The 23111-nt window shown below is 46.0% G+C and overlaps 1 protein-coding gene across 1 annotated transcript in view; it reads right to left on the bottom strand.

Moving 5' to 3' along the window:
- Window positions 1–23111, bottom strand: part of Alpk2 (alpha kinase 2) — an 82490-nt gene that overhangs the window by 38499 nt on the left and 20880 nt on the right. The window lies entirely within an intron of this gene.

Here is a 23111-nt window from a genome sequence, read left to right as displayed (position 1 = left end):
ACTTTTCAATGAGGCTCTGGGGCAAGAAGCCACGTTCTCAAGAAGCAGGAGATGAGTACTTACGTTGTTTGGAGAAAGGGAAGGGAAAACAAAGGAGGGGAGAAGGTGAGAGGGGGCGGGAAGGGAGAGGAAGAAGTTGTATGATCTGCATACTGAGCCCATCTCAGCACTGTCTGAATACTGTGTGATATTGGCTATTATTTAAGAAGGAAGAAAAACATTCTTTGACTATGTTCTTGTCTCTTGAGACTTTTAGCCCATCAGCTGTTTCAAAGAAAAAATAAATATGTTCTTCCAAAAAGAGCAGAGGTATTTCTTGGTAAGCCCCTCCGTCTTCGACCCCAGGACTCTCGCTTGGTAGCCCAACTCAAGTGCTCAGGGGACAGAGAACTAGGGAGAATGCTGTACTTTCCTAGCCTGTAAGAGCTGAAATGGTCCTGGGTACAGGAATTGTCAGTCCAGAGGCTGAGCTCCACAGCTTCCATATGAGGCTAGGTGTTCTACCTCATGGTTAACCTGTACCTACTGCCAGCGGGAAGTGGGGCAAAGCTCACCCAGGCCATGCTCACATGCTCCCGGGGTGCTTGCTGCCCGCCAGTCACTTTGCTCTCTCGTTTTCCTTTAAGCTTCTCTCATGTCCAATGAACTTGGATTTCATTGGCATAAAATTTAAAATGAACTCCATAAAAGTAAAGACTGTTTACTGATCCAACCTGAAAATATACTACGAAGTGTATACTCCAACCTACTATCGTGGTCCTGGCAAGGGAGACATGACAGGCAAGGGCTTGACTTTAGAGAGCGCCCATTCGACACGTGTTCAAGGTGCAGTAGAGTATCAAGCACACAGTAAGCGTTCAATAAGTATTTTTTGAAAGAAAGAGTAAGTGAACGACGCATGTAGCAACAGAGGTCACTGTCACTGGAGGTCACCTATGAAACCTCTAACTTCGCAAGAGCTTTGCTTTGAGTGCTGGGAACTGAACCCAGGTCCTTTGGAAGAGCAGCTAATGCTCTTAACTGCTGGGCCATCTCTCCAGCCTTTTAAAGGAGACTTCTAACCAGGGGTGCTGGTAAACACTTACAATGTCGGAGTTTGGCAGATGGAGTCAGGAGGATCAGGACTTCGAGGCCATCCTCTGCTCCGTGAAGAGTTTGAGCCACATTCCAGTCTACCACAGAGCGGGAAGAAGGCAGGCCAGGAGGCTCTCACCATGAGCGTCGTTTGTTCAGACACTGGTGTTTTCTAAAAAGAAAGCTGTTCCTGCCTCTACCAGTTGTGATGCGACACACTGTTAGGATATGCGGAAGGATATATTTATTCTTTCTCTAAAGGCTTCTAGAAAAATCATCATATTAAGATAGGACATTGAAAACAACAAAAACAATTTAGAGGAAGTGAGGAGCAAGGTTTTTATGTAGTGTGCAAAAAAAAAATTTCATAACAGATGAAATACAGTGCTTGTGAAATAGCTCTGAGCAATCTTTGTCCTCCGACCCCACTGGGACGGTTTCCTCCCCGGGCCTCAGCACCTACAGCATGTGAAGAGTATTCTTTCCATTTGCTCTTTTGACTCAGATTTTTGTAGAGAGTTTACAGCACAAAGTACCAAGTTATCAAGCATGGAAAGCATGGCAGCTTCTGGCCAGGAATGAGAACTTCCCCGCGAAAATGCCACAGCCCCTCTCAGGTCTCTGTTCTGCCCAAACTCCCACGACCCTTGTGCCTACCCCACCATGTCCCTCTCCACAAATATCTCCCCAACTCCATCTACCCCGACCCATGTCCTTTCTCACCCATGCCTCCCTGCCCATCTTCTCCCCATGTCCTCCATGTCCCACAACCATGTCCCCCCATCCCCACTCATGCCCAGCCCTCACCAGTCCTTTATTTTAAGGTCTTGCTGTCATCCCAAAATCATTAGCACCAATGGACATTCTGGGAGTAGTTGCGGTGTAAAGAATTTGTTGCCCGACACCCTGCGATTTCTTCCAAAGGGCTCTGATTAGATGGATTATTTACTCTTAACCCTGCTCACGTGACTACTGCGTCAACAGAGCAATGGGCTTTCTCTAAAAAGGAAACTGCTGTATGGAGCTGAAGCAGCGCTACAATCCTAGCTACAAAGGAGACCGAGGCAGAAAGATCACAAGTTCAACACCAGCGTAGGGGTCTGGGCAACTTACTTAGCCCTGCTCAGAACAAAAGGTGAAAGAGAGCCTGGGATACAGTGTGCTGAGGTTAGGGGTTCAAAGCTGGGGACAGCATAAACAAACCGATGTCTTAGGGAACTGACAAGGGTGGTCCAGGAACTCTGCAGGTGCTCACACACATAGGGTGCACATACTACATGCACACACATAGACATACAGACAGACAGACGCACACAAACACGTGCACATAAATAAACATAGACCTTCAGGCTGGGAACACGGGAACCGTAAGCTGCTCTTGCAGAGGAAACTTTCTGGTGTCCTAGCATGAAGAAAGTGACAGAGAAGAACAGGCTTGGATGGGATTCAGTCTTAGGTAGAGATGGTCAGGCTACCAGATAGCGCAGGTTCAGTTTCTGGTACCCGTACCAGGTGGGCCACAGCCATCTCTCACTCTAGCCCCAGGGATCCAACGCCTTCCTTTGGCCTCTGTAGGGGTCTGCACACATGTAGTGCACACAAATGTGAAATAAATTAAGTAAAGAAACCATATTTTTAAAAAGTCTCACTTTAATACTCCCCCTCCCCCAGTGAAGTCCCACGAGTGATGACATGAGGCAAGTCTCTGTGTAGATTCATCGTTTAGCGAGCATGCAGTGGGCACCTACTGAAAACCCAGATGTGCTAAGTGCCTGGAAAACCTTAGAGGACACACGACATTGCTGGGCTTCAGGCTCATGCCTCCCAGTGGGTGAGACCTCTCTTAGCTGTATCCTGGAGAGAGAGAGCCAGCAAATGGAGATCTGCTGCTGCGGCAGCCATTGCTGAGTGAAACTCTGGGGCAGAGAGGGAGGGTTGTTATGTAGTGAAGTTCTCATTTGGGTGAGAACGAAGATGCTCACCATGGCTGTGTTCTGTAGACAGGCCTGGCAGCCTGAGCTAGCCCAGGCTTGATCCGCCATGCTACACAGGACCCCAGGTAACCACTGCAGCCACTCAGATCCAGTCTCCTCCTCTAAGGCTAACCACATGCACGTCAGCACCATCCTGTCAAGGGCCTGGCAGATTGCCCAATACCCAGAAGACACCGACATTAGTTTCCCTTGTTCTGGGTGAAAAAAAAAATACAGATGAGGCAAGGAGGAAATGGAACAGCCCTGGTAAATAGAGCCCTGATCTCTGCAGAGGCCTCCTCACTTGATATGAAATAAATGTGAAGTAGAGATGCTATTGCCTCTTTTAATTAGGGAGGGGCGTGAATAGCCTGACGCCCACCAGGAGACAGCCCTGTAGGGGAAGTATGGTATAAAGGATTCTTAGCTGCGATGGAAGAACTCTATAAGACAGAAGGAAACTTTCTGGTGTCCTAGCATGAAGAAAGTGACAGAGAAGAACAAGCTCGGATGGGATTCAGTCTTAGGTAGAGATGGTCAGGCTACCAGATAGCGCAGAAGTTTGTTGGATTAGCCAGGCCAGAGCAGGAATGAAATTGCTGGGCAACCAACAAACAGGTCTTCCAAGTTCAGGTAGGGACCAGGGATTGTATACAGTGGTATGGGTGTGTGAGGGCAGAGACTGGGGCCTCAGACCGGGTGGAGTCATGTGTGGGCAGTGGGAAATCTTCAGAAGATCAGTTTCTCTGTGGATGCTAGCCTCCAGTAGCTGTGTGCAGCCTCTGGGGGTACCATGTGTTGTCACAGGCAAGAGGCCTTTCGGATGGATCCTTTAGGGCCCCAACTCCCAAACAGAGCAGGTTGGGGGAAGGTCATCATTAGGCTAATCACAGTTGTGTTTGGACCAGGTACTGGACCCATATTCGTAGCTGGACAGACTCTATGATGAGCACACGCCCACAGATCTCTACCACTCATGCAGAATGACAGTCATCCCCTTACCCCTCGACTTCTTCGTTTTTACCGAGAAAGTCCAACACTGCTCACTTAAAAGGAGACTTCTGGGATTTCACTACGATGGACCATATAACGAAGGATACATTCAAAGCTGAGAAGTGCTGGAGGCTGACACATGAGTTCAGCAAGGTTCAGGGGTCAGAAATCTCTGCAGGATCCCAGAGCCAACTTTACAGTCAGGTCTATCTGGATATTGAGCCTTCTCCAACCCAGCTCTGTTTTTCCTTCAGTGATAGAGATCAAATCCAGAGCCTTGCACATGCTTCACCTAGCCCCCATGGCTTTCTCCTCCCCTCCCCTCCCTTCCCCTCCCCTCCCCTCCCCTCCCCTCCCCTCCCCTCCCCTCCCCTCCCCTCCCCTTTCTTCTCCTCCCTTCTCCACTCTTCTTTTGCTTTGAATCAGAATCTCTTGAAGGCTGGCCTTGAACTCGCTATGTAGCTCATGAGGGACTTAAACTGCCAGTTGTCTCTGCCTCCCGAGAGCTGAGGTTCCAGGTGTGTACCACCATGCCCAGCTAAACCCAAATTTTCTGATTACAGAGTCAGAACAAGCTGAACCATACCAAAGTCTGGACACCTCCCTTAATATAAACCAGAACTTCTGAGTTCTTAGATACTTAGATACCACAATGGTGGGAAGACGTGTCCTCCTCTCCACAGGGAGAAGCAGGGGCTCTTGCTAGCTGTCTCTGAGTCTCCAGGGCCTAGCATACAGCAAGTGCTCAAGCAGTTTTGCTAATGAATGAACAAACAGATGACTCCATACAAGGAAAGGAAAACAGTAAACTACAATTAGAAACACCTCCAACTGCCTTTTTTGAAAGTGAAATTAAGCTTGAAAACATAAAGCACTTTCCATAGGAAACTCTTCACAAGAGCATTGTTTTCCCTTGTTTGCTTTACCCAAATCCTGCCTCCTTAGCATGCCTGTCGTGGGTCTCACGGCACAGATGCCACCTCTTTGTCTACACCATGATGTTCGAGGTTCTAGTCCCCATCATTAATGACACGGTCCTGGATGCCAGCAAAGGGCACAAGGCTAATTTGAGTTCCTAACAACAGAAGGAATGAGGTAAGATCCCTGCTCTCAGCTTATGAACCAGAGACACAGATGTATGTGGAAAAGACAGCGTTTCTTGGCAAGTTGTGCTAATGGCAAAATGGACGGAACGTCACTGCTGCGGAATTGAGCCCTGAACTCTCCTCTTCCTCTGGTGATTCAACTCCTATAGGTAAACATTAGGGGATGTGCTGGTGTGCTGTACGTATCTAGTCTGAGAAAATACCATTGTAAGGATCTTCTGTGCTGATCATGGTGGGTATGGTAGCTATGGGCTGACTAATGTCACAGCACTGCCAATCCCTTTCCCTCTCTACTTCCAGCAGGGAAAACTGGGAAGCCATACACCCTGCCAGACCTAGAGGTCAGTCTGACCGGATGTGTGCAGAGTCTCACCAAAGGGCTTCTGCAAAGCCCTTTGTTTTGCTTATATAAGGTATTATATTAGTTCACTGTGGCCATAAAAAAAATACTTAGGGCCGGTCATTTATGGAGAAGCTCATTTGGCTCCTAGTTCTGGAGTCTGGGAAGTTTAAGAGTGTGTAGTTCCAGCATCTACTCAGAACCTAACAAGGGCCACACATCATGGGGATGTGTGTATCTCTTTCTACTCTCCTCACAAATGTACATTCTCAAGACCTCATTGATTATAAGCACTTCCAGAAGGCCTCACCTCCAAATATCACAACAAATGAATGTGAGGATTAACTTTTCAAGTCATAAACGTTTGGAACAGTTACAAACCTCTACAGTTACAAACCCTGGTAGGAACCTTGTTTCTCCCTCTCTTTTTAAAAATCAGAATGTGAAACCTGTCACCACTGCCATCTTCCAGTCCTGGGGTGACCAGATAGAAATACTATGACTGGCAGGTGGGGCGGGAAGAAAGACCAGAGGCTTATGGACAGGAACATCATGAATCCCTCTTGCTCCTGGACTTCTTGTGATAAACAAGGTTTCCTATGCGTAGGTCACTATTATTCTTTTAAGAGCTAAAGCCTCCTGGTGGATGTGAGGACACGATTTTATTGAGGGATGAAGGTGGCATGTGAGATTCACCCATGGTCTTCCAGAGGCTCCGGGCAGCCCCCAGTAGAGATTAGCTGTAAGGATAGAGTCACAAATGGCAAGAGGTGTGGCTCCTAGGGAAGGAACTCAAGGGCCTGGTAGAAGTGCCAAGGGATCAAAAGGGCCCGAGGCAAGGTGAACTTGAGGTAGAGTCAGGGAGGAGAAATGGAGAAATCTGAGAAGATGGATCATCATGGTTCTAAAAGCCAAATACTCTACACAGGGCCAGAGAACCAAGCCCCTAGGGCATCTGCTTTATGCAGGCAACACTGTGAAGTGCCTGCCAGTATGTCCTGCGATGCAGTATGGAATCCCCCAATCCCTTTTTCATTTCTCTCTTAGTGTGCTTTTACTTTTCTGCCTTTATCTGGACTAGGTCCACAAAGCACTATGTCCTCCAGGGCTGTTGACACATCATTAATTTCCCCAGTGGTTCCAGGAATTGTTAAATAAGACTGCTCCCAATCCCCCCACCCACCCATAACCAGGCTACTGTGGCCTCATGACTGGCCCAGTGTCATTGGGCCATTTGTCATTTGATAGATCAAATCCATACCACCTAGGGCTGCAAGACTGAAAATAGACAGCCTACTCCCTAGCCAAAGAAAGCTTACAGGCAAACCAGAATGTTTCAGGACCTTGAGTTTATTTTTAGATGTTGCCTCCTTGCCCAGAAAGAGGCTTCACTTAAAGGCTTTGAATGCTAAAGTAGTACAGAGTGAAGTGGAGGCCACTATCTTCTGTGATGCTGTCAAAGCCCTCAGTCCTGAAACCAGATCCCAAACACTCCTGTCCCTTCCACGGCCCTTCTTCACTTGTCTCCCCCAGGGAGACAAAGCTGCAGCCAACTGGGTGTTTACTATTCCTGTCTTGACGTCTTGGGAAAGTTACAGAGTTCGTGAAATACCGATTGGGTCTCTTGCTGGGAGAGGGTGGGTTTCTGTGACTCAGTGGGGTTTTCGCCTGCTAATGTGGTGTGGGCAAAAGGGACTGGCGCACAAGGCAGCAGCTTTCTGTGCCAACCGTGCTTCTTACATGACATGTGAGTGGCACTAGCACCACTTACATTGCTGGTCACTAAGCCCGAGTAACCCCCCCCCAAAAAAACAAACAAACATACAGGCTCTCTGCTGAGCATCTTAAACCCAGGTGGTGTTAATAAAATGGTTCCCAAAGGCAGGGTTGAGGGCTTTGGGTTGTTGACTGTTAGGAGACATGTATACTTTTTTCCAAGATACAAGATGACCTACTGAGTAGCAATCTCACTTAAGATGGGTCAGGAGAGTGTCTGTCAGGGTGTGTGTGAGAGAGAGAGAGAAAGAGGGAGATCGGGAGGATCAGAGTTCAGATCCTCATCACCTGCATAAAAGCCGAGTAGGTATGGAGTCTTGTCTATAATCCCAGAACTCAGAAAATAGAGACAGGGGGTCCCAGGGGCAAGCTGGCTGTTATCCAGCTTGGGGGGTCTGGGTTCAGTGAAAAACTGTTACAGTAAATGAAATGGATGGCGAGTGAGAAGAGCACATGGCATCAGTCTCCAGCCTCCACACTTGATTACATATGGGACACACACACACCAGATAAGGAAATGAAAGAAAAGCCATTATCTTCCTTTCCTGCTTATCCTATGTCTGGAGTTTACTATAAGACAAGAGGAGCTGGGTGGAATACAAGCATGCAGGAAGATGGGTCATTCCACTCGGCACTTCTGAATAGTCGGAATCTGAGTTTGTTCTGTTTTTCTTCTTTGTGGAAGGGATCAGGACTTGGATGAGGAGGTGAAAGGAAAGTGGATCAGGGCAATGGAAAAAGAATCAGAGCTCAGAACCCCCTGTTTTGTCCTGGAGTGGTTGACACATGGAAAGATCCACATGACCTCCGAGTCTATTTTTCCTCTTGGTGACAGCAGTTTTGGTGTCCTATGCCCTGCTTGCTGGTAGGCAGACAACAAAATGAACCAGAGATTCCTTTGCTTCTAGACCTAATCTCCTTTTCCAGCTATAAGGGATGCTACGCATTACCGTACACAGACGCATCCAAGAATGATGGGGCCCAGACTGTGCCCAGGAAAGCCTCAGGGCTGCAGCAGGGGTGAGCAGCAGGCGTGGAAGCCAAGTTTCTAGTTCTGCCTCTCAGCTCTGCTTCTCCTTCCTGCGTGCATCAGCTCACTGCTAATCTACACTATGCGGGCTAACAGTCTTCATGCTGGCCCTGCTGTGTTCTAGAGGCCGAAGGTCCAGAGCCAGTAATAACTACCACTGTCACAGAATGGAAGACCCATTGGCCATGGAGCTCCGTTTTGTTTACACTTTACCTGGGTACAGACTGCTTTGGAAATCTCAGGAGAGTCCCGATTATCACAAACTTTGACTTGAATGAGAAAGCCACATGCTGTCTCAGAGGGCTTCGGGCCTCCTTGGCCCACATCCAGCCTCAGAATGAATCCTACCTGTAGGCTACAAGCCGGGGTGGGTAGAATCACGTAGTGTTTACTTCCCACAGGCCGAAACTTCATTGCAGATATGAGACTGGATAACAAGTGGAAAAACTAAATCTTATTCAGATTCTAGGAGAATGTTTCCAAATCAATACCTCTTTACAGTTTCTAGAGTCTGAGCAAAAGCAAAACCAAGGTAGTGACAATTACCGTACTACACTGACAATAATACCTCATACAAAGCAAATTCTTGTAAACTTCAGAAACAGGAAATAGTTGTCACAGTTGCTATGTGTCTGTTTTGCCTACTCAGCGTGGGCTTCAAAGCGTACAGTACAGATGGCATTCGGCCCTTGGAAAATCTGAATACAAACACAAATATTAGACAGGTTGCCTGCCACATAAGAGCATGCAGGCTTGGGCGTGATACAGTCCCTGTGTCTCCTCTGTTAGGTCAACAGGAGAGTCTTATGCCCTCATGTGTGGTTTTCTGACAAATACAGTGTCTCCTGAGGTAGGATAGTTACGGCAGGGTATGTCCTGAACAGGCAATAATGAGCCTGATGGGATTTTGAGAAAGCTTTATCCAACAGAGGACATTCCTGAGACATTGAGAATCTGGGGAAGGGGGACAGAGCTTGGTGTAGCACATGTGGTGGGTACAGGAGAATGGTTCCGTGTGGGAGAAAGATTATCTAGTTTGACCTTGGCCGAGGGTCTCTTTCCTCAAACAAGGAGCAAGGCTTGGCTTCTTTGCTCTGCTTGCTCACTCGTTCATTCACACTCTCTGTTCTTCCTCTCTCTCTCACTCTATTGAGTCCCTGTTTAGACAGTGATCTCCCTCTGGGAAAATCTCCCTGCATTGCGTGCTTTGACATGTATCTTCCATGGAACCAAAACTCTTTTATCATTGTTAACTTAGCGCTGAGTTTTTCTGGTCCTAAGAGGCCTAAGCTGAACCAGCCATGTGCTCTCCTTTGACTAGAGAGCCAGGGATGTTCTGTGTCATTCTCTTCATCTTGTGAAGCACCTGGGACAGCTGACACTTCCAGCCTGGAACACCAAGAAGACACCGGAACAGCAGTACCAGGCACTGAAGGCAGCTGTCATGGCATTGCGGTGTGTATGGATTTTGAGTAGCAAGATGCAGCTGAAGAGTGGGGCTAAAACACTAATACATTCATTTGTTTAAGCGGGGTTCGTGTACACTAGGTTAGCCTCAAACTCACAGTGTAGCCCAGGATGGCCTTGAACGTCTCATCATCCTGCCACCACTTTCTGAAAAATTTCAGGCATGAGCCATCCTGTCTGGTTTATTCAACGTTAGGAGATTTACCCAAGGCCTGTGCAAGCTACACAAGCACTACTGAGCCACATCCCCAGAGAAGACCAGAGAGGAGGTGGTGCTAAGAATTTAGAGTCTCTTTTAGGTAGATCCATGCAAACAAACTGCCTCTTTGTAGAAGGAAAGACAGATAATGATTCACAGAGAAGCTTCTGGGAAGCAGGTAGGTGGGGAAAACCTTGGAACAAAGAAGAGAGAAAGTACCTAAGACTCAACTGTGCCCTGAGCCAAAATTGCTGCGAACTGTATTTTGCGTGTGTTAACTTGAACACTCTTACACTTTATTTCTCAGAGGCCATACATACATTTGAGTCCTTGACTTTATCTCTGGAACCAATCTTGTCTCCCTCAAAGGTCCTGAATCCCATGTGGGGGTTTGGCGAATGCATGGAGAATAACAAAATTTTCCTCTAATCAAGCCTGCTTCTGATCTACTACCTTGGACACCCTTAGGGCTTGCTTTTACCCTCCCACCTGCTACTGCTCTGCCACCCCTCCATGAGTTGGTAGACGTGTGGCTAGCTCCTGAACCTCAAAAAGGAAGTAAGGTCAATTCTTCTCACGGTTTCCCTTAGGCCGTGTTCACAGTTCTGACACCAAGAAAAATAAAGTCAAGACCCCAGACCCCTTCCCGACCCTGACTGTGTCCACTCCTGCCTCCTAAGCACATTCAGGGGAGGACCACCACCTCTCCGTATCTTCCCCTCTCTCACTTCCTAAGAGGTGAGACTTTCTGAGAAAGAAAGAAGAAAGAAAGAAAGAAAGAAAGAAAGAGAGAGAGAGACAGAGAGAGAGAGAGAGAGAGAGAGAGAGAAAGAAAGGAGAAAACTGCACTGTCCCAGAAGCCCAACTGGAGAGATTATTGTCCTGCTTACAAAGGCAAAGCCAAAAATCAGGGTTTTGTTGTTGTTGTTTTGTTTTTTGCCTCTTTGCATTCCATAGTACAACCTCATCATCATTCCTTTCCTGGTAAAACTCCAGTCACCATCCACACCTCTTCCCATGGTGACCTTAGTGTCCTGGGTTGCATTAGAAAAAGGTTCTGAGGCAAAGCTGGGGGGGGGGGGGGACACTCTAGCTATGACTTCTTTACTCCATTAACAACTATGTAAGTCTTCTAAAGATGCAGGAACAAGGGAGCACAGCCTGGCAACTCTAAACACCATGCGTTTATTCTCTCCACTCTGGAGGACAAGTTTAGAACCCCAGTTTCTCTAGCATTGTGCTCCTCTGAATGTACTAAGATTCTTAGGATTCTCCTTGTCTCCTCTAGGCTCTACGGCTCCCACAATCTTTTAGTTCCCTGACTTGTAGTTGCATTGCTCCCAGCTATGCCTCTATCTTGATGTAGCACTCCCCCACCCCCACCCTGTGTGTGTGTCCTCTTATTCTTAATAGGATATAGTCCCAGGACTAGGGTTCACTCTAAAACCCTGTATGACCTCATCTTGACTAATCATAACTTCAAAGACCTTATTATTAAGTAAGGTCTCCTTTTAAGAGTCTGGGTAGACAGAACTTTGACTGGACACTTCAACACACTACCATTTTCCTCACAGCCAGCCTGTCCCACCACATCTCCCCCCACATCCATTTATCCATCCCCACCCTATCCTGAAGCTTTGTCATGTCATTGGGTGGTGTGAACTTGAGAAGAAGAAGTCTAGAATGATATTCCATCAGCTGCTCTCCACTAGAGGTTGGGCCTGTGTCTACAGAAGGCAAAGCTGGTCTTGAAAGTGGAATCCAATCAACCAAGAATCTACCCGTTTGTCACCAGCGTAGCCTTCCAGGCACGTCCGAGGTTTTTGTAAAGAGCCACTCATGCCAGTGCTCAATGTTCCCCAGCTGCCAAAGTAGAGAGCCTTAAGTTTGTTCTCTGATTTCAACCCCAAAGTAGGAATTTAAGAGATGAAGAGCTAAATGCTTCTGATGATGGTTATTTTCCTTTTCAACCTCATCTATTTAATGGCAAATGTGAAAGCACTTGTTTTTAAACCATCACTTAAAAAAAAAAAGCCTCAAATCTCAAGACAGTATCAAAATACCTGTGCTGACTCAGAAAGATAAAATGTTAAACATCAGCAGAAAGGGGAACTTACAGAATTTGCAATTTTACCTCCTACCCCAGCTCTTACACCAACCTCAGCCTGACAGATGTGGTGGTGGCAGTCAGTTGGAGTAGGGTGGGAACATGGCTTTCCGTGTTTCTGTCTTGACTCTTTAGCTAGATTTAGTTCACGCCAACCACTATGTGTAAGCCCTGTGTTCGCTTGGACCTTCAAAGATGAACCAGACTCAGGGTCTCTCTCCATGCACTTCACAGAATAACATCCCGGCTGAGTAAGTACTTGAATGCACTGTTCAGAAATGCTTCACTGAGATAGAAAGGACTTAGTGTGCGAAAATTCATCCTAGTTCTGGAAAGAGAAAAGCACGGAGTGTGCAGGAGAGGAGGCCGTACAGATTTATCTTCTGCCTCTGCATCTCCACTTACTAACTCCTTCATTTCACAAATACATGTTCAAGCCCCTACGTGGTCTCAGCATTCCCCAAGTGCATCAACTACTTTTCCTGTTGCCGAGACAAAATACTCAACAGAAACAACTTAAGAAAAGAAGGGTTTATTCTGGCCCACGGTTTGAGCGTGCAGTGCTCTGTGGAGGTCAACGCAGGCGCTTGAAGCAGCTGATCCAGTTACATCCAGAGGTAGAAAGAAGACAGTAATAAATGCTTGCACTCAGCTGTCCTCCTCCTCCTCTTCTTATTTATTTATTTATTTATTTATTTATTTATTTATTTTTACATGGTGCAGGACCAAAGCCCAGGAGATGAACCCACCCTCCTTTAGGGTGGCATTTCCGCCTCAACCTAATCAAGAGAATCCTTCTCAGACATGCTCAGAAGCTAACCCTACTCAAATAATACCTCCCAGGTGTGCCCAGGGGCTTGTCTCCTCTGACTTTAGAGCCTGTCCAGCTGATGCTCAGTCGTAACAATCTTCCTTGGGGAAAGAGTATCACCAGGAAAATCTGTATTCTTGGAACTTACATTCCGCCTCGAGGAAAAAGGTCAAGACCTAGGGTCAGCAGGTGTTCTCTAAGCAGAGAAGAATGAGAGAAGGGAAAGCCTTTTCAATGGCGCAGATGAAATGAAGTCTAAATACAACTGGTCGCCAAAACGATGGAGAGTGGGCTGAACCACAGTTCCCAAGAAGATGAGTTCAAGTCCTTAACCCTAGTATTCCTGAGCATGACCTAATTTGGAAATGCAGTTTTACAGATGTAATCAAGGGAAGATAAGGTCATGCTGGAGTCGATTATTCCTTAATCCAATGACTGGTGTCATAAGAAAAAAGAAATCTGAGCACAGGCAGAGGTTTACAGGAGGAAGATGGCCATGTAAGGATGGATTCAGAGTGATGCAGCTCTGAGCCAAGCCAAGGACTGCCAGCAACAAAAAGAAGCTAGGAGGCAATCATGCAGTGGTTTTCCTCAGAGCTTCCAAAGGCAACTGAGCCTGCCAACACCTTGACTTCAGACGTTTGTCCTAAGAAATACATGAGAATGCCTGTCCGCTGTTCTAGCGACCCCAGTTTGTGGTGACGTTTTAACGAATACAGACCAGAAGATTTCAGCTCAGGGGAGGCCCTGGGGTAGAATGGTAGGGTTGGAGCCTCTTTAAGACTAGGGATACATCAAGACTCGCTCTGTGGAGTCAGCTCAGTGAGTTTCTTTACGAAGCTCTCTTTGGAGGACTGGGCTTCAGTTCTTGGTGTGCTAATGGTGAAATCAACACGTTGGCAAAGTGGTCATCTTTGGGGCTTTGAGAGAGGCACTGTACAACTTGTACCAAAGTGCTACACGGTGCAGCTGGGAAAACTGGAGGCTGCTTTTTCCAGGGGTACCTAGTTGTGAGAAAAGAAAATGTACTCTTTTGAGTGTTGGCTTGAAGGGTCCTCAGGGAGTACATCAGCTCTGTCATCACTATGGAATAGGATGACCCTCGGGGTCCATTTTGTTCTCTGCCACCATCGGCTATATCCTCAACTCTGTTTCTGTGAGATCTGTTTCTCAGATCATTACACACTCACATATGTGAATAGGTATTGAACACTGATGCAGCATTTTCCTTCCGAGCTGCCTGCCAGCTCTGTGTTTCCATCAGTACAGCATGCCCGGCTTCTGAATCACTTGAGGACCCTGTCTGGGGTTGACAGGACCAGTGTCTCTGTTGCTTCAGTTGATCCTTCATGTCAGCCATAGGCCTGCAGTTTTCTGCACCTTCCTTCCCCAGAAGCTCAGAGATGCTAAGCATCTGGACTTATACATCTGGCAGGTCCACGGCCTCAAACTGGCATGTGATACACACCAAGTGGATGGAAACTTTGGTGTGCCACAGGAAACCAGATGTTCCAGGCCACCTGAGCAAATCTGGGTATGAAGATGAGGTGGGACAGCCTGCTGCTGCTACCTTCCTGTTCCTTCTTGGCCTTCTCTGGCCCTTGTCCCCTTGGCACATATATCTGGGCAGAGGCCCTGGCACCCAGGGTAGCAGTCTCTCTGGCTGTTTTGAACTTTGACTTTCTCTTGGCTCAAATCCATTAATACTTTACAAGCTAATCCCGTGAGTTTCTAGGTCCCCAGAAAGGATGGACACACCAAGGCACAAGATTAGCATATTTAGATCTTCTTGTCCTCCATCGAACTTTGTGTTACTACTTCCCCCTGAGAGTCCTCCAGAGGGCAAGATGGCTCCCATGGAATCCCTATTCAGAAGTGGGGCAAGGGGAGTATAGGGACGTGAGGAACAGTGAGACCCTACAGAAAGTGTGACACATGGTGCTGCCCTCTTACACACCTTTGTTGAATGATGCTCCACCCTGTCTCTTTCCTTCTCACACTGTCTCCATCCAGATAGATAAGGAAGTTCTTTCGTATCATTAGAGGTCAGATTAGAAGAAAATCAGCCTGCATTCCAGAGGCTCAGGCTCTGGGGAAAACCCAGAGGAACGTCAACACATTTCAGAAGTTAGAAGCTCCAAGAGGCCAGGCATCCTCCATAAAGAGCACCCACCACCAACACCACCATCCCCCACCAACTCCCCCCACTTCCCACCCACCCCACATGCCTACTCTCCTTCTTTGTCAGCATTTACAGTGCACATATATCCTGAGCTGCTACCACAGGACGTGCCTGTATTCATAAAGTCTCTCTCCCCCCTCACGGTTGGGACTTGGCTTTGCATTCGTTTGCACACCTAGCACACATAGAACCAGCTCTAACCCTATCAGGTAGCCAATAAGTATCTGTTGGAGAAGCAAAGATTAAGAAGGAACATTTTTTTCCCAGAGACTGGACGGGAGAGAGAAATCATATACCCCTAGAAGGAAGGGGGAGCTCCTACTGGGAGAGAAATCACTGGCCTGCAAACAAGATGAAGAAAGGGGATGTATGTGTTCCCGGCTTCTCAGGGCTTGCTGTGAAACACAGCAAGAGCCCTTTTTGGACACGGTTGCATGGTGCCTTGAATGCTGGGACAACTTATGTGGCATTGAAAGAGCAGGAGACAGAAGACTGGAGGACACATGGGTCAAGACAACAGTCACCTCCCATCAGTGACCTAACACACCCACAGCTCAAGGGCAGGCAGTACTTAGGCATTCTGTCATCCTTGTATGAGGATCTACAAGAAACTTGGGTGATTTTTCCTTGCAGTCTGCAAAGGGTGTGGCTCAAATGGTCCTTCAACCTACTGTAATCGTTCTTAAACCTAAGTCACTTAAGATTTCTTTCTTTCTTTCTTTCTTTCTTTCTTTCTTTCTTTCTTTCTTTCTTTCTTTCTTTCTTTGTGACTTCTGTGTGGTTTGCTGTACAGATACCCTTTGCTAATTATTTAACTGTACCTAGAGGATCTAGGTAGGACCATAGGTTGTTGTGCACATGTGTGACATAAATGAAGGCTTGGGAATAGTGGCTTCTTGGTGGGCTTTGTGGTGGTATCCAAAGGCATTCAGAATGAAGTTGAAGTGTCTTACTAATGTTTGGCATCTGACTGGGTGACACTCCTTAGATCACTGAAGCCTTGTCACCTTCTATCCCCACCTTCCTTATGTCATTATCTCTTCCTTATGTTATTATCACATTCCAGCCAACAGGTCTTTGCCTTCCCCTGAGCCACTTAATACTCTAACATGGGCTTTCTCTATAGCTACAGCTAATTCCATCAGAAGTTTCTCTGTTCAGTAAACACCATCTATGGGAGAGCCCCTCCTAATAAGCTCTTCTTATCCATTAGGTCCCCTTAGTGTGTGGATCTAGGAGAAATTAACCACCACTGTTTTAGAATCTGTGTTCAAATTCACATTTTTACAATCACAGCAGCCAGCTTAGGTTAATGAGATGGTATTGAGGTTTGAGTCACATCTGGGTACCCACAATGCCCACAGGCTAACATTTCTTTTCCTGGATGGTTTTCTCTTCCTTATTAAGATGCAATATCACAAGAGATGAGCAGTGTGCAATTCCGACCCATGGCAAGCTGTCTGAAAGGAAGAAGTTATCACACTTGGCCATGAACGACTCTGTTTATCAACTTTACCCACTCATTTAACTGTTACTGTAGAGGCCTCCTGTTCTCTGAACTTCCTCTCCAACAAGGCACTACTGTCATTTGTATCATTTGTCACCTGGTGAGGAATAGCAGACTGGCCTTGTTTTGTAAATTCCCAAACATGTGGGGTACATGGCCACGGCCAGGACCTCTTTCATTTCTCCAACCCTGAGTACTCGCTCTGGGAACGATCCAGCCATTAGCTTATGGTTCTATCTATAAGTATTGTAAGCTTGGTTTTTTTGTTTTTTTTTGTTTTGTTTTGTTTTGTTGTTGTTGTTGTTGTTACTATTTTTTGAAACCAGTCGAATTTACTCAAATGAGTAATATACACTGTCATGGTTTGAAGCTGAAATGTCCCTGATAGGTTCAGGTTTTGAAAGCGTGTTCCTCCGTAGATGGAAATATTTTAGAGGCCTGTGGGTCCTTTATCAGTTGGGTCCTGTCTGGTGGAAAGGGGTCACTAGGAACAGGCCTTTGAAGGTTTAACCCAGTCCCTGATTCTGGCCTTTTTCAACTACCTGGTCCATGAATCATCCCAGGGCTTTTCCTCCATCATGAATTTCTCCCTGCCTTCTCTATCATAATGAACCAAAATCTTACTAAACCATGATAAACCTTTCTTCCCTTGTGTGTGTGTGTGTTTTGTTTGGTTTTTTTGTTTGTTTTTCATCACAGCAATGCAAAGCTAATACCACGCCCCCCTACCACCTGCACAGGTAAAAGGGTGTAAGGTGGCAAATATGTGCCCTCCTATTCCTGCCACCCAAATTGTCTACTTCATCAGAGACGACCAGATTCATTGCTGAGTTTTAGTTCCAAAGAGAGTCAGGAAGTCAGACCTAAAATGGAACTGGGGCCGGTGATAGTCAAGTCAGTGGGAGACTGGGAAGGAGTCAGGCAGACTCTGCTCAAAGCAGGAGCCAATCACAAAGCTTGGATAAGGGCAGGGTTTATCTCATGGGGCAGTTGAGATAATGAAATGAGCTAACCGAAGCAGAGGGCTTAGCACAATCCCCAGCATGTAATTCCACTCATTACGTGTTAGCTCTGATTAGTAACTGGGCGATTGAGTGTGATGGAGGAAGCTGGAGGCTGGGGGAGGAAGGGCAGGCTAAATGTTTTCTGAGGAAAGCCTTAAGCCCTTGTTACTCAAAGCGTAGTCATTGGAAATCCCTGGGAGTTTGTTGGAAACACACCCCAGCACTCCCCAGACCTGCTGAGGCAGATGCTGCATGGTGACGGGCCCCTTGGGAGAACAGGAAGTCTCCTGTGTGATCCCCAGGAACTTCAAATCCCTGCCCCTTGTGAGGGGAGAGGGGCACAGTGCTGCAGTTCTTTATCTCCGCACATCACTTAGCATGATAAACAAAACAAACAAACAAACAAAACTCAGAACAAAAAGTTATCCTGGACCCTAAGCCCAGCCCTCTCCTGCTCTTCCACATCTGACTTCCCAAGGCCAATAACCTGTGACCTCAAAGTAGATGGGAATGTGTCCTCCTTTGTCCTGTAGCTTTCCCGTAACCTGATAGATGGCCCTAGGGCAGGGTGGCATGTTGTTTTTTTCAAATGATATAAGAGACACAGTGGAACTTGTCCAACAAGCTGCAGGGCTGCCAGGATGCCAACTGGGACGCCTAAGCCTTGGGAGCAAGGGCTGCCTACGTCCATGCTGGTCATTACAAATAAGTTCTGCAAGACCTGGGGACTAAGAGAGCAGAGGCGTCTCAGTGGCAGGTGATGCTGTCTGACATTTGCTCAAAACCAGTAGGCCATGGCTAGGAATGCAGAACATGTACAAAGGGAGCCTTTGGGACAGAAGCACAAATCACAATGGTGGCTACATGCTATCACGCACTCGCTAAAACCTAACTTGCACAGGATTCACAACATCAGAGTGAGTTTTGCTGGGCATTGGTGGCGCATGTCTTGAATCCCAGCACTCAGGGGAGGTAGAGGCAGGCAGATCTCTGAGTTCGAGGCCAGCCTGGTCTACAGAGTGAGTTCAAGAACAGCCAGTGCTACACAGAGAAACCCTATCTCAAAAAAACAAAACAAAACAAAAAACAGAAACAAACAAATGGAGTCATGAAGCCTTGGAAAGAACTGTGTACTCTCAATGGCTGTGAGGTGTCCTGTAGCTTCCCTGGCCTGAATGACCCAGGGTGAGGTGGGGAAGAGGGTAAGGGACTTTTCGTACTTTCTACTCAGCTTGCTTTCAAGTAGAGCTGCTCAAAGAAGATAAGGTCCACTAACGGAGAGGGGGGGAATCAGATGAAGAAGAGAAAACACAGCCAAGACTGAGAGCTGAAGTAATATGTCATTCTTTAAAAAAAAAAAAAAATCGCAACAGCTGGGCAAGCTGGCACATGCCTTTAATCCTACCACTCTCAGGAGGCAGAGACAGGCAGACAGATCTCTGTGAGTTCAAGGCCAGCTTGATCTACATGGTGAATTCCAGTCTAGCTAGAACTACAGAGAAATTGTCCGGGTGGTGGTGGTGGTGGGGAAACAGAAGCAAAACCAAATCACAATAGCAAGAATAGCATGAAGCTAGGGTGTGTGATCCAGCAGCCTCTGGCCAGATGTAGTTAGCAAGCATTTAGAATGTGCCTACATGACAAAAGAACTGAATTGAAAAAAAAAATGTTTTTAATTATTTTTTTCTCTTCACAATTTATTCATTATATATTCCAGTTGAAGCCCCCTCCCTCAACTCCCCCATTCTCACCCTCCCTCCCTCTTCCCCTCTTCCCCTTCCCCTATTCCGCTGAGTGGGAGTTCTCCATGACTGCCATCTGCCGATAGCTTGTTAAGTATCATCAGGACTACTTGGATCCTCTTCCTCCGTGGCCTCTGAATTGAAAATTTATTCAATTTTAGTTAATATATATGCAAACTTAAAACACTGGCATTTGTGATTCTGCTCAGAAAATTTTTAAGTAGGTTTGTAACATTTCAGAAATATAAAAATTAACACTTTCAACTGGTAATGGCATGGACTCTAGATACAACTGAAGAGCTAATATCCAATTAAGATAGGCCAAAAATACAAACTAAATGCCACCTTCTGAAGACCCTGTGAGAAAGATGTAAAAGGCCTCATTAATACTTTTATATAGATGTATGTTAAAACAGTATCACGATTATATTCAGTTAAATATTATTAACGTTTATTTTACTCTGTCATTTTAAAAAAAATGTCTTCAAAAAATGTAAAACTGCATTTGTACTACTCTCAACAGATTTCTAATGGGAATATAAAAAAGGTGCAGCTCCCTTGAAAATACATGTAGCCAGGCAGTCGGAGTGCACACCTTTAATCCCAGCTCTTGAAAGGCAGAGACAAGCGGATCTCTGTGAGTTCAAAGCCGGCCTGGTCTACAGAGTGAGCTCTAGGACAGCCAAAACTACTCACAAAACAAGCCCTGTCTTAAAAAAAAAAAAAAAAAAAGACAAAGAAAAAGAAAAAAGAGTAAGAAGTATAATAGTTTCTTAGTGCTACACAGAGTTTTACCCAACAGTTCTAATCCAAGATATTTGCCCAAAAGAACTGAAAACATGTCTACCCTAAAACTATTATGTGACTGCTCATGTGGAACTGTTTACTAAGTGCGGGTAAGTCAAATGCCCATATACTGAGAGATGACTATGGCAATTGCATGTAACCCATGAACAACATTATTCAACCTTAAAAAGAAACACAGTAGATACCTTCACATGGATGGCCCTTGGGAACACATCTCCAGTGAAAGAAACCTCATTCTCAAAGCCACACACAGTATGACTTCATTTATGAGATGTCCCAGATAAGAAAATTCATGGAGACAGGAAATAAATTAGGGTTTGCCTGAGACATGGCCTAACTTTCTAACCCATACCAGTTAGAAGGCTATCCTCTGGAGAGTAATGAAGGTGTTCTGGAGTTACATAGTGTTCACAGCTATACAGGTTATGAATGTACTTATCAAAAATTATGGATGTGGCTGGCACCCATTTTTACTGGACAGACCTGATGTCAAAATCAGAAACAGAAACATCTGATTTCATTTCTATTTGTCCCTGATGAGAGTCACAGAATTTAGCCAGAGCTCAGCGACCCAAGGTGATTTGTTTACTCCTTTAACCCTGGAAGACAACCATGGCAGATGTGTCTCACACAGTTTCAGAAGTCGCTTCTGGGGTGGGAAGCAGAGGGTTGCTACTGTCCAGGGATGCTACCCTACATCTTAACCATTCAGGCCATGTGCCCAGTGAACTTTCTCACCCACAACATCAGTGATGTTGCTAACTAGATGAGGAGGTTGCTAACTAGAAGGATGGCTGCCCAGAAGTTTTCTGCCCCAGCCAAGGCTTCCTTTGCTCCATCTCCATCTGCTTTTCTGCTTCCCGGAGTCAGAATTTGGACACAGCCTTCCACAAGGCTTTCCTCTTGGCCAGCTGTTCCTGGGAACCATGACACTAGGGTTATAAGGGTTGTCTAAGCAGCGTCCTGAGATCCACCAACAGTGTTAGAGGCTGTGGAGGTTTGGCCGTGTGGCCTCACTTTCTGAGATTTCTCAAGTCCCAAAAACTGAGTTAGTCCTATCCAAGGTAGGCTTGTTTTCCTTTCCATGCCAGATTCTCTAAGCCCAAAACAACTGCTCCTCTGATGCCTGAAGTCAAACCCAAAGAAGAGTATCATGCCTTGCTTTGGACAACTTTGTTTTCAAGTCACCTGTTCTGTCTGTACTAGCTTCCAATGGCTGCTTTAATGATTTACCACAGATTTAGTGTTTTAAAGGTACCTGAAAAGCCAGGGTGTAAATTCCTCAAAACTCAGATGGATTGAATTCTCCAACCTGAGAACAGCAAAAGCTCATAGGCATGTTGGTATCTATCTATAATCCAGCCCTTAGGAGGCAGAAGAAGGAGAATCAATAGTTCAAGGTCAGCCTGGGCTGTACCTACGTGGGACCCTGTCTCAAAGACAAAGAAAAAAAAAAGTACATCAATTTATTATATTAGATTTCTAGAGGTCAGAATCCATCATGGCACAGGGTACCATCCTTACCTTAAGACTTAGCAAGACAGAATCTCCAAATCAATCTCTGTCTCTGTCTCTCTCTCTCATCTTCTTTTACTTATAAGGATCCTAGTGATTGAACAGACCCAACCAAATATTTCAAAATAAATTCATCTCAAGCTCAACCCCATTTCTCTGTCTAGCATGGTAACATATTCACAGATATGAGGACTGGAACATGCTTGCCTTTGAGGGCATTATTCTGCTACCACACTGCAAAATGGGCCTGGGCGATCTCCTGGTGGGTCTCTTAGCTGCACTCTGCAGCTTTCATTCCATATGAAAAGAGAGTCGAAAGACTTTGCTTTTCTAGAGTTCAAGAATTTACTCTATGATGGTTTGAATGAGAATGGCCCTACATGAGTTCATGTACTTGAAGGCTTAGTCACCGGGGAGTGGAACTGTTTGAAAGGATTAGAAGGATAAGGAGGTGTAGCCCTGTTGGAGGAAGTGTGCTGCTATGGGTGGGCTTTGGGTTTCAAAAGCCCATGCCAGACCCAGTCTCTCTTTCTCTCTCTCTCCCTGACTGTGGATCAGGGTGTACCCTCTAAACTACTTCTCTAGCATCATGACTGCCTGTATGCCAACATGTTCCCCACTATGATGATAATGGAATAAACTTATAATGGAGTAATAATGGAGTAAGCAAGACCCCAATTAAATGCTTTCTTTGATAAAAGCTGTATATCCTCATAGCAATAGAACAGTGACTAAGACACTAAATCTGAGTTTTGAGGAATTTACATTCTGACTTTTCAGGTCCTAATTCCCATGACCTAGAAGAGCCACTGAGTGCTATTATAATACTTATACTTCTTTCTAGTTTAAAATAAATTAATATGATTCGATGCTTATTTTGGTGGTGGTTGTTTACAAAGGTTCTGAAACTGATGCCACACCCTTTTATTGTGTGAAGCCATAGACCTCATCCTGATTTTCAACACAGTATTCACTGATCTCTTCTCACTGACAGGTACTGGCTGTGCCCAATAAACCTGAACTCTTATCCACAAAGAATTTACAGTCTGGCTGGGACACAAGCCAGCATACTGTCAATCCCATGAGGGAAGGGATTTACAGCAAAGACTCTAAAGTCAGTAAAAAAGAAGGAGCTATAAAACAGGGAGTAGGTTATAAATCATAGATGCATCGTCATACAGGAGATTAGGATATCAAAATGGTTGTGAACTAAGAAAGCGAACATCAGACATGCATGAGTGGGCCAGCATCCTTCAAGGGCAGCCCTTTGAAGGGAAGACCTTCACTAGGCTAGTCAGGATGGGGCTCAGTGGGCAGAGTGCTGCAAAATGGGCCTGGGCAATCACAGATCCATCCATGCATCCATGCATCCATGCATCCATGCATCCATCCATCCATCCATCCAATACGCATGGATCTATGGGGTCCATCCCTAGCACCATGTAACTGGGGATGGCAGTATATGCCTGTAATTGTAG

The sequence above is a fragment of the Meriones unguiculatus genome, chromosome 2 (assembly GCF_030254825.1).
Source record: "Meriones unguiculatus strain TT.TT164.6M chromosome 2, Bangor_MerUng_6.1, whole genome shotgun sequence".
NCBI lineage: Eukaryota > Metazoa > Chordata > Mammalia > Rodentia > Muridae > Meriones > Meriones unguiculatus.
Note: the sequence above shows the minus strand (reverse complement) of the source record. Positions and strands in the feature narration are given on the sequence as shown.